We start from the raw sequence: 13,006 nt of genomic DNA on the forward strand, positions 1-13,006 counted from the left end.
CGGGGAAAAAGGAACCCTCTTACACTGTTGGTGGGAATGTAAACTAGTACAACCACTCTGGAAAAAAATTTGGAGGCTACTTAAAAAGCTAGACATTGATCTACCATTTGATCCAGCAATACCACTCTTGGGGATATACCCAAAAGACTGTGACACAGGTTACTCCAGAGGCACCTGCACACCCATGTTTATTGCAGCACTATTCACAATAGCCAAGTTATGGAAACAGCCAAGATGCCCCACCACTGACGAATGGATCAAGAAAATGTGGTATCTATACACAATGGAATTTTATGCAGCCATGAAGAAGAACAAAATGTTCTTCATTCACTGGTAAATGGATGGAATTGGAGAACATCATCCTGAGCGAGGTTAGCCTGGCCCAGAAGACCAAAATCATATGTTCTCTCTCATATGTGGACATTAGATCAAGGGCAAACACAACAATGGAATTGGACTTTGATCACATGATGAGGGGAGAGCACACAAGGCAGGTATGAGGATAGGCAAGAAACCCAAAAAAACCAAGATATCATTTGATGTCCTCAATGCAAAGGAACTAAAGCAGATACTTTAAAGTGACTGAGGCCAATAGGAAAAGGGGACCAGGAACTAGAGAAAAGGTTAGATTAAGAAGAATTAACCTAGAAGGTAACACCCACGCACAGGAAATCAATGTGAGTCAATGCCCTGTATAGCTATCCTTATCTCAACCAGCAAAAACCCTTGGTCCTTCCTATTATTGCTTATACTCTCTCTACAACAAAATTAGAAATAAGGGCAAAATAGTTTCTGCCTGGTAGCGAGGGGGTGGGGGGGAGAGGGGGGTAAGGAAGGGGGTGAGGGAAGTGGGGAGAAATGACCGAAACATTGTAAAAGAACAAAAAGAATGAAAGAAAAAAATTGAGGTGCCTCATATGTCCTCCAAATGCCTCTCTGTCCACACCCTAACTCCACAGGGCCAAGAAGCTTGGAGAAGCTGGATGCCTGTGGGTCATACCTGTAATCCTAACTACTGGGGAGGCTGAGATTGGGAGGATCTAGGTTCGAGGCCAGCCTGTACAAAAAAAAAATTTGCAAGATCCCATCTGCACCAATAGCTGGGCACAGTGGCACATGCCCAGCAACCTGGGAGGCTGAGATCAGGAGGATCATGATTCTAGGCCATTGCAAGGCCTCATCTCAACAGAAAAAGCTGGCCATCACTGGTGGCATATATCTGTTATACCAGCTATGGAGGGAAGCACAAAATAGGAAGATTGAGGTCCAGGCAGGCCTGGGCTGAAAGTGAGACCCTATCTCCAAAATAACCAGAGAAAAGGAACTGGAGGCATCACTCAAGAGGTAGAGCTCCTGTCTAGCAAGCCTTTGTTTTAAGTCAGTTTAAAACAAAGCAAAACAAAAAACAGTACAACACATGCTTGCTGATGACACCTCTGTGACAGTCCTGGAGGCATTTCCTGAGCAGTGAACAGTTTCTAACACAGAAGCTCAGAAAGCCCAAGCTGACTGTGGACAGAGATGACTTTCTGATGATGGGTAAAGCCATTTACGTGAACAACTTGGTATCCTGAGTTTCCAAAGCACGTGGGATGTTTGCAATTAGTAGGTTTTGTAAATAGTTCATACGAGAAAGAACACTGACAGAAATGTGGGCCAATTCTTAGCCGCAAGCCTGGCCAGCAGCCTTGCAAGTGATTTATGTGGCTGCCCCTCCCCCTCTTTCACTGGCTTAAGTCAAGGCCATGTGCCCTGTCTCTGTTTCCATGCAGAGGCTTCAGTTCTACCAAGCAGGAACCTCTATCGCACCATGCTAACAGCGAGGGAGCCACACTAAGCCACCAGGCTGTCATGCCAGTGGACATGTCATAACAGTGGACATTTATTTCTTGCTGTCTAGAATTGAGTCAGAACAAATCTTATGTCCTCAGAAAATAGCATATAGGTCCCTTCCATAAGCCACTTGTCCTGAAAGGACATTTCTGAGCAAGGATGGCACCAGCAGCACCAGGCCAGGGGAACCCTGTGCTGGTTTGTTTACCCCGCCCCCATCCTACCTGTGCTCATCCTGACAGACAGAGAGCAGCATGAACTGTGTTTCTTCCATGGCTTGCCCTCTGGTTTTCTGGTGAATCAGAGAGCTTATCAATGTGCTCATTTGCTTAATTTACTTTGTAAAGGAAAACATGCCTTAAGAAGTTTGTGCCTCTCCCCACAGTGCTGAGCACACCTTCAGTCCTTCCTACCAGCTCAGTGGGCTAAGGCCCGCACGATCAACCTCGGGTTTCAGATGCCCTGTCTGTGTTTGTCCCCATCACTGTAGCATTCATTGTCTCTCGAACCCTCCAAGAAAGGGAAGAGGCTTACTCCAAATGCCTTCTCCTCACCACCCAGGAGCCTTCCCTGTGTCTTTTAATCATGATCCCCAGCCAGGAGACTGAGGTGAGGGTGGGTCTTCCAGGCTAACTGATGATCCTGCGTCCCACTAGGGTGGGGCAGGGCAGGAATGGAAGGTTTTATTTCACCATGGTGGCTGGTAGAATGGCTGGCTGTTTCCATGATGGTAGTGGCAGGTTTGATTTGCATCCCAATAAGGGAAGAGGTGGCTTAAAGGCTGTAGGTGGACAGGTCAATTTGGGTTCAGGACTGGCAAGATGGGGAGATAAGGGGAACAGAGTCTGACAATCGGTTTCCCAGCAAAGTCCACCCTGGACAAACACCGAAATGGTATCGTGGAATTACTTTCCAGGCCAGTGATTGGAGGCAGTGATTGCTGAGAAGGATTTGCTCTAATGACTGTGGAAATCTCAGGTGTCCAATGTGGACTTCACAGTGTCTTAGGGAAAGCTATTCCCTTTCAGCTTCCGGTCACTCTTGTTTCTTTTCATTTTTCTTCTATTTTTCTTCTCTCTCTAATGGGAGACTTACTGGAAGGCATTTGACCTCAGCATTGCAAAAGAAAAAAAAAGTTGGGGAAGTTTACTGGATGGAGAGAAATACATAGAAAGAAAAACCTTTAAGGACCTCCAACCCCCACACAGGATATAGGAGACCATGATGTCAAGGTTAAAGACATGACCTGGGAAGCCAGAGGCCTGGCTGGAATCCGTGCTTTTACTGTGTGTGTAACCTAATGTCACCTCAGCTTAAGTTCTTTACCTCGCTTTCCTCATCTCTAAATCGGGGCTTGTTATAGGACCTGACTCACAAAACTGTTCATAAAGATGAAATTGGTGGACATTTCTAAAACATTTAGAGTGGTATCTGGTGTATAGCTAGCACTAAAGTTGTATATATATTTGTTGAGAAAAATTTGTATTCAGACTACAGACTAACTACAAGTACAAAGGGATGTGAGGAGTCAAGTGTGAGTGGAAAGACTGTATAATTATAGCACAGTCTTGGTTCTCTTAGAGAAATCAAATGTGGCTCATGTGTCAACATGCTACAACCATGGACGTAAATTCAGGCTCTTGTGAGTTTGAATGAGTGATCCAGAAAGCACAGGCTCATTTCTTCCTCCCTTGTCCAGTAACACCAGAATTCTTCCTTCACTCCTTAGTTCCAATAGGGATCTTCCTGATATCTGAAATTGATGTACATGTTTACTGGAACAGGTTGGACTGGAGAAGTTGGTTACCCAGATAGCCAGCAGCAGCATCTGTCAACAGAGGCTGGTGTCATGAAAGAAATAGGAATAGTTGATTCAAGTGGCAGAGACCTTCTTTTTCTTGATGGTATGGGGGCTGAACTCAGGACCTTGTGCTTGCTAGGCAAGGGCTCTACCAGTTGAGCCATGCCCCTAGTCCTTTTGCTTTTACTGTTTTTTCAGATAGGGTCTTGTGCTTTTGCCTTAGTCAGTCTTGGACCATGGATGCTCCTACCTTCACCTCCAGAGTAGCTGGGATTACAGGTATGTACCACTATGCCTTGCTGGCAAAGGTCTTAGACCCAGGACCCAGAATGGTGTGAATACCTCGTATATGTTGTCCTTAAAGACTCTGCTTGTTGTGTAATTACTACAGATCTATCAGTAATGCTTGTTAAAGAGCTCTTCACTTTTTATATCTGTTCTGATTCTCAAATAAACAAGAGCAATCAGGATAGCTAGATTGAAATATGGCTTAGAATTTTTCAGACTTCATTCCATTCCTTCACTCACCAAATATGTATTCAACCCATTGTGCAAAGCAATCCCCATCAAGTAGATAAGCAAATATAGTGATAATGTATGTAAATGTTTAAATGCCCCTGGGTCACGGTTCTGTGGTTTCTATCTCCATGGCTGGGTTCCAAGAGCAATTGCCCCAAGGGAGGAAAGACCGGGCACTGTCTGGAATAAAGAAGTTATGGACTGCTTCATGGCCCAGAGCCAGACTCCACCCTCTAAGCTTCATGTGTTCATTGGCTAGATTGCATTTTATATTTAGATACTGTGGGTGGCTTAGGTGCAAAGCTCTTAGTGATTCCTTCCACAGCCTCCTTTACTAGTGAGACAACTGAGAACCAGAAGTGAAAGACACACTCAAGGACCAAGCCAGAGCCTGACTCCAGGGCTCTCCTCTGAACACTCTCAACTTCACACCACTTTCTCTTCTTCATTACTTGGAAGTGTCTGGGTCTTCACACATATTCCTGTTTGCTTTCTTTGGGGACAGGGGAGGCAGTACTGGGTTTCAAATTCTGGGCCTCATGCTTGCAGTACCAGTTAAGCCACTCGGCCAACTCCTATTTTATTTTTAATATACTTTAATGGCCAAGAATGCAGTTTGCTTTTTTAAATTTTAACTTATCTATAAAAACATAATTATACCTTAATTTTTTGCCATACTGAAAATTGAATGTAGAGACTCACGCTTGCTAAATCAGTGCTCTACCACTTGAGCCACAGTCTAAGTCCTTTGGCATTTTGGGGTTGTTTTTAGATAGGGTCTCATGCTTTTGCATGAGGTGGACTTGGATCATGTATCCTCCTGTTTTTGTCTGCTGAGTAACTGGGACCACAGGTTTGCGTCACCATGCCAGATTGTTTTTGAGATAGAATCTCACTAACTTTTGCCCAGGTAGGCCTTGAGCTGCAATCCTCCTATTTCTACCTCTCAAGATAACTTAGATTAATGGGGTCCCATGTGATGTTTTAGAATATGTATACATTGTGAGCTATCATCTCTTTATGATAAAAGTTTTAAAAATCCTTTTTTCTAGCTTTTCGAGATATACAATAAGTATTTGTTAGTTACAGTCCTCAATTATAGTGTGCAGTGCCATCCCAGAGCATTTTACTCATAACTGTAATTTGCAACCCCACCCCTCTCTCCCTAGCCTCTGGTAACCACCATTCTACTCTCAACTAGTATGAGATCAACTTTTCAGATCCCACATATGAGTGAGATCATACACTACTTGTCTTTCTATGCCTGGCCTGTTTCACTTAGCAGTCGTGGTCCACTTCTACCTGTGTTGTCTCAAATGGCAGGATTCCATTCTTTTTATGACTGAAAGGTATCCAGTGTGTACATGAGCCTCATGTTCTTTATCCAGCCTTTGGTTGATTCCATATCTTGGCAGTTGTGAATAGTGCTACTTTCAGCTTGGGAGTGCAGGTGTCTCTTTGACACACTGCTTTTATTTTGTTTGGATGTATAACCAGGAGCAGGATTGCTGTATCATATTATAGTTCTATTTTTAATTTTTTGAGGAATCTCCCTGTGTCTTCCATAATGTCTGTCCTAATACACTTTTCCATTTCCAACAACTGTGTACAAGAATTCCGTTTTCTCCACATCCTCACTTGTTAAATTTTGTCTTTTTTTGAGAAGAGCCATTCTAGATGGATTGAGGTGATATGTCATTGTGGTTTTGGTTTGCAGTAGGTAATTTGCCTTAACAAAATCCATGCCTCATCGTTTCTGGGTATTTTCCTTCAGAACAAAGGTGAAGGTTGTTAAGGACAGCTGTGAATGTTTCCATCTGTTTCTCCACTTGATGGGAGGTGACCAGGAGTCGCCAACTTGAAGTGTTCAAGATCAGCATGTGCCTTAAATGGTGAACATGCTAGCATAAGTTCTAATATTAAAAACATTTTGACAGTGTTTTTTGAGGTGTCTGGCCATGAAAGAAAACACTCTTTACTTGTGATTTAATGAGTATTTAAGAGAGCTGATGATTCTCTGATTGGATCAATGCATGAACTCTGAGTCTAGGAACACATTTCACATCCTTCCTGTGTTACTGCAGCTGTTCTGGGGCTTGACCTGTTGGTATAGTCACCATTTGGTGTCAATATTTGCAGACCACATAGTCTCCCTCTGCTAGATGGTCTGCTTGTAGGGACAAAACTTCTTTGTTAGTCTACCCAAGGGTAAATAAATCCCCATGCAAAATTCTAATTACTCTGAAAGCAAATGAGAGTTTACATGGTATTGGAAGAAAGAGGGTGGGTGGGTGGAAGTTGGATCATGGTGTGCTGGAGTTTGGGACCATCCCTGATCTGGGGTGGGCTCTCCTACATGTTGTGTCCCGTTCATTCTTCTGTGTTCCCCCTTTGGGATGATGTCAAGTGATAACCTTCCCTTTAAGTCTGCTAACCAGTAGCATTACTTTCCTCAAATTCTTGAAGCCCCTACCAGAAATCTCAGAAATCTTGATTTCTGACAGAATCTGTATTAGCAAGAAGTAGAGGCATCCATGAGAGAATAATCTGGAACCATGTGGGTGGGACATGCCGATGGGCCATTGTGGTGGTCGTCCTGTCCATCCTGTGAGCCATGTAGAAGAGGGTTCCATGGTAACAATGATCCCTGGTCTCCTCCCAGCCTGGGAATGCAGCAGTCAATAGGAAAGGTGCCACCTACTCTTTGTGCACGTAAATTTGCAAAATGAAGCTAATTTAAATATTTTCCTCTCTATGAATATTTTCTTTGTTTAAAAATTTATGGTTGGTTTAAAAAATGTAAATAGAGGAAATTATAAGGAAGAAAAGTAAAAACAAAGGCAGATCTCATAAAGATTTTAATGATGTTAGCAAATGGTCTGTGAAAAGTTTTTCTGATTGCATCACCATTACAAAAATATGAATGCCAATCTTATTGCATCAGAGCCAGCACTATCAAAATTGAAAAAAGACATGCCATTTCTTATAAATGAGAACTGATAGGCAAATCATTGTTTTACATATTTCTCAATGTGATTATTGAAATTTGTGTGTTTTTCAGTTGTCAACAGTTTATTCACAACTTTTGACTTTTTTGAGACATGTACTCTTATTGATTTGTAAAAAAAACTACATATTTGGCACATTAACCATTTATATTTAACTTTATTACAAAAATTTCCCCGTGTTGTTTGTTTTCTAATTTTTATGACTTCTCTTTACAGGTTTAATTATAATAAGTGAACCACATTTAACTTGTTTGATGATATTTCACTAGTTTAATGACTCATTTATACAGTTACTAAACCATCACCACAATCAAACTAATGAGCACATCCATAAGTTCCTAAAAGTTTCTTTTCCCCTTCATAATGTCTCCTTCATACCCCTCTCTCCACCAACATCACTGCTCTGATGTCTATCACAATTCATTGGTTTTCACTACCTAGAATTTTTACCAAGTGATTCATGCCATATATATTCTATTTTTTTCTGATTTCTTTCACTCAGCATAAATATATTTTATTTATTTGCTTTGCTACCATAAACAGTGCTGCTCAAGTCCTTATGTGAACATCTATGACCATTTATGATTTCATTTCTTTTAAGTAAATGCCTAGTTGTGGAATAACTGGCTCTTAGCTTGGGTCTCAGAGGTTTAACTTTTTAAGAAATTGCCAGCCTGTTTTGCAGAGTGCTTGTGCTATTTTACACTCCCAACAGCTGTGAGAGTTCTAGTTTCTCCATGTCACCACCATCACTCAGTATGGTCAGTTTTTAAAACTTTAGCAATTCTGATGAGGGTGTACTAGGATATTATTGTGGTTCTAACTGCCTAATAATTAATGATACAGCCTTTCACGTGGCAGATATTCTTATATCTTCTTTAGTAAAGTGTCTGTTGCAATCATTTGTCCATTTTTTGGTTTGGATTGTTTATCTTATCATCTTATATTATCTTATTGAATTTTGAGAATTCTGTTTATATTTAGATAAAATCCCTTTGTCACATATGTTTTCCAAATATTTTTTCCTGATAAGTGGTTTGCCTTTTGATATATAATAAGGTTTTTGAAGAGTATAAAAATTTTGGTGGAGTCATATTTATTGATTTCCTTTTTATAGTCTGTGATCTGTATCTTATTTTATTTTATTCTATGTATTTATTTATTTATTTACTAGATAGTGCTAGGAATCAAATTTGGGGAGATATTATTCAAACTAGTACAAATTACTGGGTACTTTTGCTGAAAATGAATGGATCATATGTGTGACTTCTTTCATGGTTTTCATTCTTCAAAATCATGTTGTACTGAGACCCATCTAAACACTAAACTCTGTTTTATTCCAATTTGTTAATTCATTAAACTTTTTAAACTCTGAAGTAAATTTTGGAGTATGGTATGTGATTATATTCTAATTTTTTCCCAAATGACAGATTCCTCTTTGTTCCCCCTAAAGCCTAGTATTTATTCTATAATTTAAAGTTCTGAAAAGATACAAGTATATTTATAATTTTACACAAATGAATATATGATTACACATACTTTTAAAATGATCACTTTCTGTTTGGGGAATAATTCACCTCTTGCCCTGTGTGTTACTTCCTTTGTGCTATAGTAAGTTCTTATAGGCATATATATTAGGGTCAATTTCATGGTCACTTAATTCTATCACTGTTATTAAGGCTTGTACCAGTGCTATACTCATAGTCATTGTAACTTTGTAGTCGACTTTAAAGACTGTGACACAGGTTACTCCAGAGGCACCTGCACACCCATGTTTATTGCAGCACTATTCACAATAGCCAAGTTATGGAAACAGCCAAGATGCCCCACTACTGACGAATGGATTAAGAAAATGTGGTATCTATACACAATGGAATTTTATGCAGCCATGAAGAAGAACGAAATGTTATCATTCACTGGTAAATGGATGGAATTAGAGAACATCATTCTGAGTGAGGTTAGCCTGGCCCAAAAGACCAAAAACTATATGTTCTCCCTCATATGCAGACATCAGATCAAGGGCAAACACAACAAGGGGATTGGACTTTGAGCACATAATAAAAGCGAGAGCACACAAGGGAGGTATGAGGATAGGTGAGACACCTAAAAATTAGCTAGCACTTGTTGCCCTCAACGCAGAGAAACTAAAGCAGATACCTTAAAAGCAACTGAGGCCAATAGGAGAAGGGGACCAGGAACTAGAGAAAAGTTTAGATCAAAAAGAATTAACCTAGAAGGTAACACACACGCACAGGAAATTAATATGAGTCAACTCCCTGTATAGCTATCCTTATCTCAACCAGCAAAAACCCTTGTTCCTTCCTATTATTGCTTACACTCTCTCTTCAACAAAATTAGAGATAAGGGCAAAATAATTTCTGCCAGGTATCGAGGGGGTGGGGGGGGAGAAGGAGGGGTGGAGTGGTTGGTAAGGGAGGGGGAGGGGGCAGGCGGGAGAAATGACCCAAGCATTGTATGCACATATGAATAATAAAAAAATAAAAATTAAAAAAATAGTAATTTAGAAAAACATTACATCACTTTTTTCCTGCTTATTCTTCAAGATGACTTTTACAATAATTTCTTCAAAATTGTTAAGGTCCATTGTAATTTCTGATGGGACAGCATTGTAGCAACGCATGATTTGCAGTAAAAACGGTCACCTTCTTTACTTTAGTCATCCAGAGAGAAATGTGTGTGTGCCTTATTTTATGCAAGTCTCTCTGTCCTTTGTAGCTTTGTTGTTTTCATCACATGGTTTCTAGTACACATTTCTTATTGGAAATGTATTCCCAGATGTTTTTGACTTACTACCTTCTAATTTAAATGAAGTCTTTCTTTTCCTCATTATGTTTTTATAATCAGTTTCTGCTGACAGGAACATAAATGTTTTTGGCATAATTATATTTTATCTGGTCACTTACAAAAATCACTTATTAATTCTATAATTTTAGAAATGGCTTTTACCTCCTTTTGGCTTCCAAAACCTAAACTCTACTTGTTTTTTCTTCTGGTCTCTGCTTATTTTTTTTTTCTGGTGGCAGGGGACAAATGAAAGAAATATATATATGTATATATATATATATATATATATGTGTGTGTATATATACATATATATATATATTGGTGGTCCTAGGGTTTGAACTCAGGACTTCACGCTTGTTAGGCAGGTGCTCACTCTACACTTGAGTCACTCCTCCAGTGAAAGAATCCTTTTTCTGTTCTACAGTTTGAAAACAGTTTCATGTCTTCAGCTCATACCTTAGATTCTCAGGGACAGCCAAGTGTCAGGCTGGCCCTATTATCTCCTGACCTCACTGCTTTGTCTCAACCTCCAAATACCATGGTATACTAAAATGTAAAATTCTGCTGGGTGTCATACGTACATCTGTAATCTCAGCAGTGCAGGAGGCATAGGTAGAATGATTGCAGTATGAGGTGAACTAGAGAAGAAAGGAGGAGACTTTAACTGAAAATAACTAGAGCCAAAAAGAGCTGGTGGTATGGCTCAAGTAGTAGAACACCCGCCTAACAAGTATGCAGGACCTGAGTTCATATCTTAGTACCACCACCACCAAAAAAAAAAAAGTAAAATTCCAAGTACTCCATGCTGCCAGTGCTTTTCTTGTGACCCCGTCTACAGTTCTTCCCTTTTGGAGATCATATTTTGATAAAATGTCCTGCTGCTTGTTTCTGTACCACTTCACTCCTGATTTATTTTCCTGGGAATTGCTGTTTCCAAGCACCTGAGAAAGGATGAGGTAGGTAGCACTGTGGTTACCTGAGGGGGCAGCAGTTAGGACATAGAGGGCTGTCCAGCTTTCAGCTTGGTTCAGGCATATGAACAGTGAAAGCAGGCAAGAGGAAGCAGGGGTAGGCTTTTCCCCCACTGTTGGGAGGATGGTTTCATTCATTTTCTAGCATTTCTTATCTTCCTTCCACCTAGATTCCATCAATAAACTGACAGCCTTCTACCTTTGAGACAGTGGAAAGTCCTTAGCCTTTTCTCCTACCAAGCAGATACTTTAGTGGAAAGTTGGTGGAGTTAACTCTAAGTTAAACAGTTTAGAGGGAGATGAAATAAAATTTTTAGTGCTAGGGTTTTATAGACTAGGCTCCTCCAACAAGGTGCGGAAGCTTTCACAGAAAGAGGAGACAGTTTTTTGTTTGTCTGGCAGTGCTGGGGTTTGAACTCAGGGCCTCATGGTTGCTAGACAGGAAATCTACCATTTGAGCCACTCCACCAGCCCATGTTGTTGTGATTTTTGAATATTTGAACAAGCTCTGACTACTTTACTACCCACTGCCCTTCCCCTAGAGAACTAGGCTTCTGTTCTTATAATGATGCAATTAGCCATGAGCAGCAATATGAGTCACAAAACATTTTTTTATAAATACTAAACAACACATCTCATTTCTTGCCTTGAAATTAAGAAGGTAGTAAGATCCCTATATTATTTTTTCTGAATTCTTTATTGGCATAAATTAATTGTACAAAGGGATTTCATTGTGATATTTACATCATGTATATAATGTACTTTCATCAAATTCACCCCATCTATACTAGACTTCTTAACCAACCTCTCTTCTCCCAGGCCTTTCAAATGATTTTTGGTGGGTTTCATTATGCTGGTTTCATACATACATAAAATAGATATGCATATTTATAATATGGTTCTCCCATATTCTAAAGAAAGGTGCTAGACCTTGCCATATCTAACCAGGTGGCCAAAACTGGTCCTTCTACCCTTACCCTACTCCAACTCAAGCCTATATGTAAGAGAAGGTGAGATTAAAATGGTAAGAAAAAATCAGGATTTCTTTGGAGAGTCATCAGGTTGTCCTAACAACATCTTCCCCCACCCAAGACCAAGACTGTCCCAAGACCAATGAAGGGCACTTCAGAAGAATCACTTATAAAGAGTGGGCTGCATCTCAGAGGACAGCCTGATATTTCACCTTCATTAGCTGTGAACTGAACTGAAGAAGCCCACAGGCCGTCCTCAGGTGTGGAGTGATGAGTTTCTGGAAGAAATTGACCTTGATTCCCCCGGGGGCTGAGGTAGGAGCAAGGTATCATGGTGTTCCATAGATTTTTGTCTGGAAGAAGGTCTAGATGTAAAATGCTACTTAAAGTTCAATGAAGAGTTGAGAGTGGGGATAAGTGGCATGCACTTCCAGAATTCAGGGAAGACAATTTGTTTTCTTTTGAGCCAATGAGTGTCACAGAAGCTAATAGCAGAACAGAATGTTGAGAGAGAAATGAGAGATTAGTGAGAAACTGCATGACCTGAGGAAAGGAATTGCAACCTGGAGGTTTCTGAAGGGAAGTAGACTCCTCTGGACCCACAAACGCCCTCCATGAGAGGAGGAAGGAGTTATTATTTGGGTAACTGCCCGTTAGAGGACATATAGGCATTTATAACATTACCAACCATGTGAGATTCTTGGTTTCTCACCCAGCTTCCCCATCCTATACCCCACCCCATCCTTGGACCTGAACAAACCAAAGGCAAAACAGTGTGCAGAGGGGTATGGGAAAGAAAAACAAGATGGAAGAAGACTGAAAAACCATGTTTTCTCTCCTCCATCCCTTTCTCCCCCTTACACACTGCAGTCCAGGTTTGGGAAATTCATGTTTATAGTGAGTTAGGGAAGGGATAAGCTTTAAATTGAATGAAAGATTGAAGTGTTTATTTCTCTTGGAGCTAGACTTTTGGATGCCCCAGTATGATGTTCTTCTGATGCCAGAAAGAACTGGTAAGAACTGGTTTCCTAAAAGGAATGTTGATTTCCCATTTTTGCATCCTATGAATTCAAGTCACTTGTTTATACCAATTGCCCA

The 13,006-nt window shown here is 40.4% G+C and overlaps 1 protein-coding gene across 4 annotated transcripts in view; it reads left to right on the forward strand.

Annotated features, from left to right (window-relative positions):
* Frmd4a (FERM domain containing 4A) overlaps window positions 1–13,006 on the forward strand; it is a 601,438-nt gene that overhangs the window by 67,066 nt on the left and 521,366 nt on the right. The gene's annotated exons all lie outside the window — the stretch shown is intronic.

The sequence above is a fragment of the Castor canadensis genome, chromosome 15 (assembly GCF_047511655.1).
Source record: "Castor canadensis chromosome 15, mCasCan1.hap1v2, whole genome shotgun sequence".
NCBI lineage: Eukaryota > Metazoa > Chordata > Mammalia > Rodentia > Castoridae > Castor > Castor canadensis.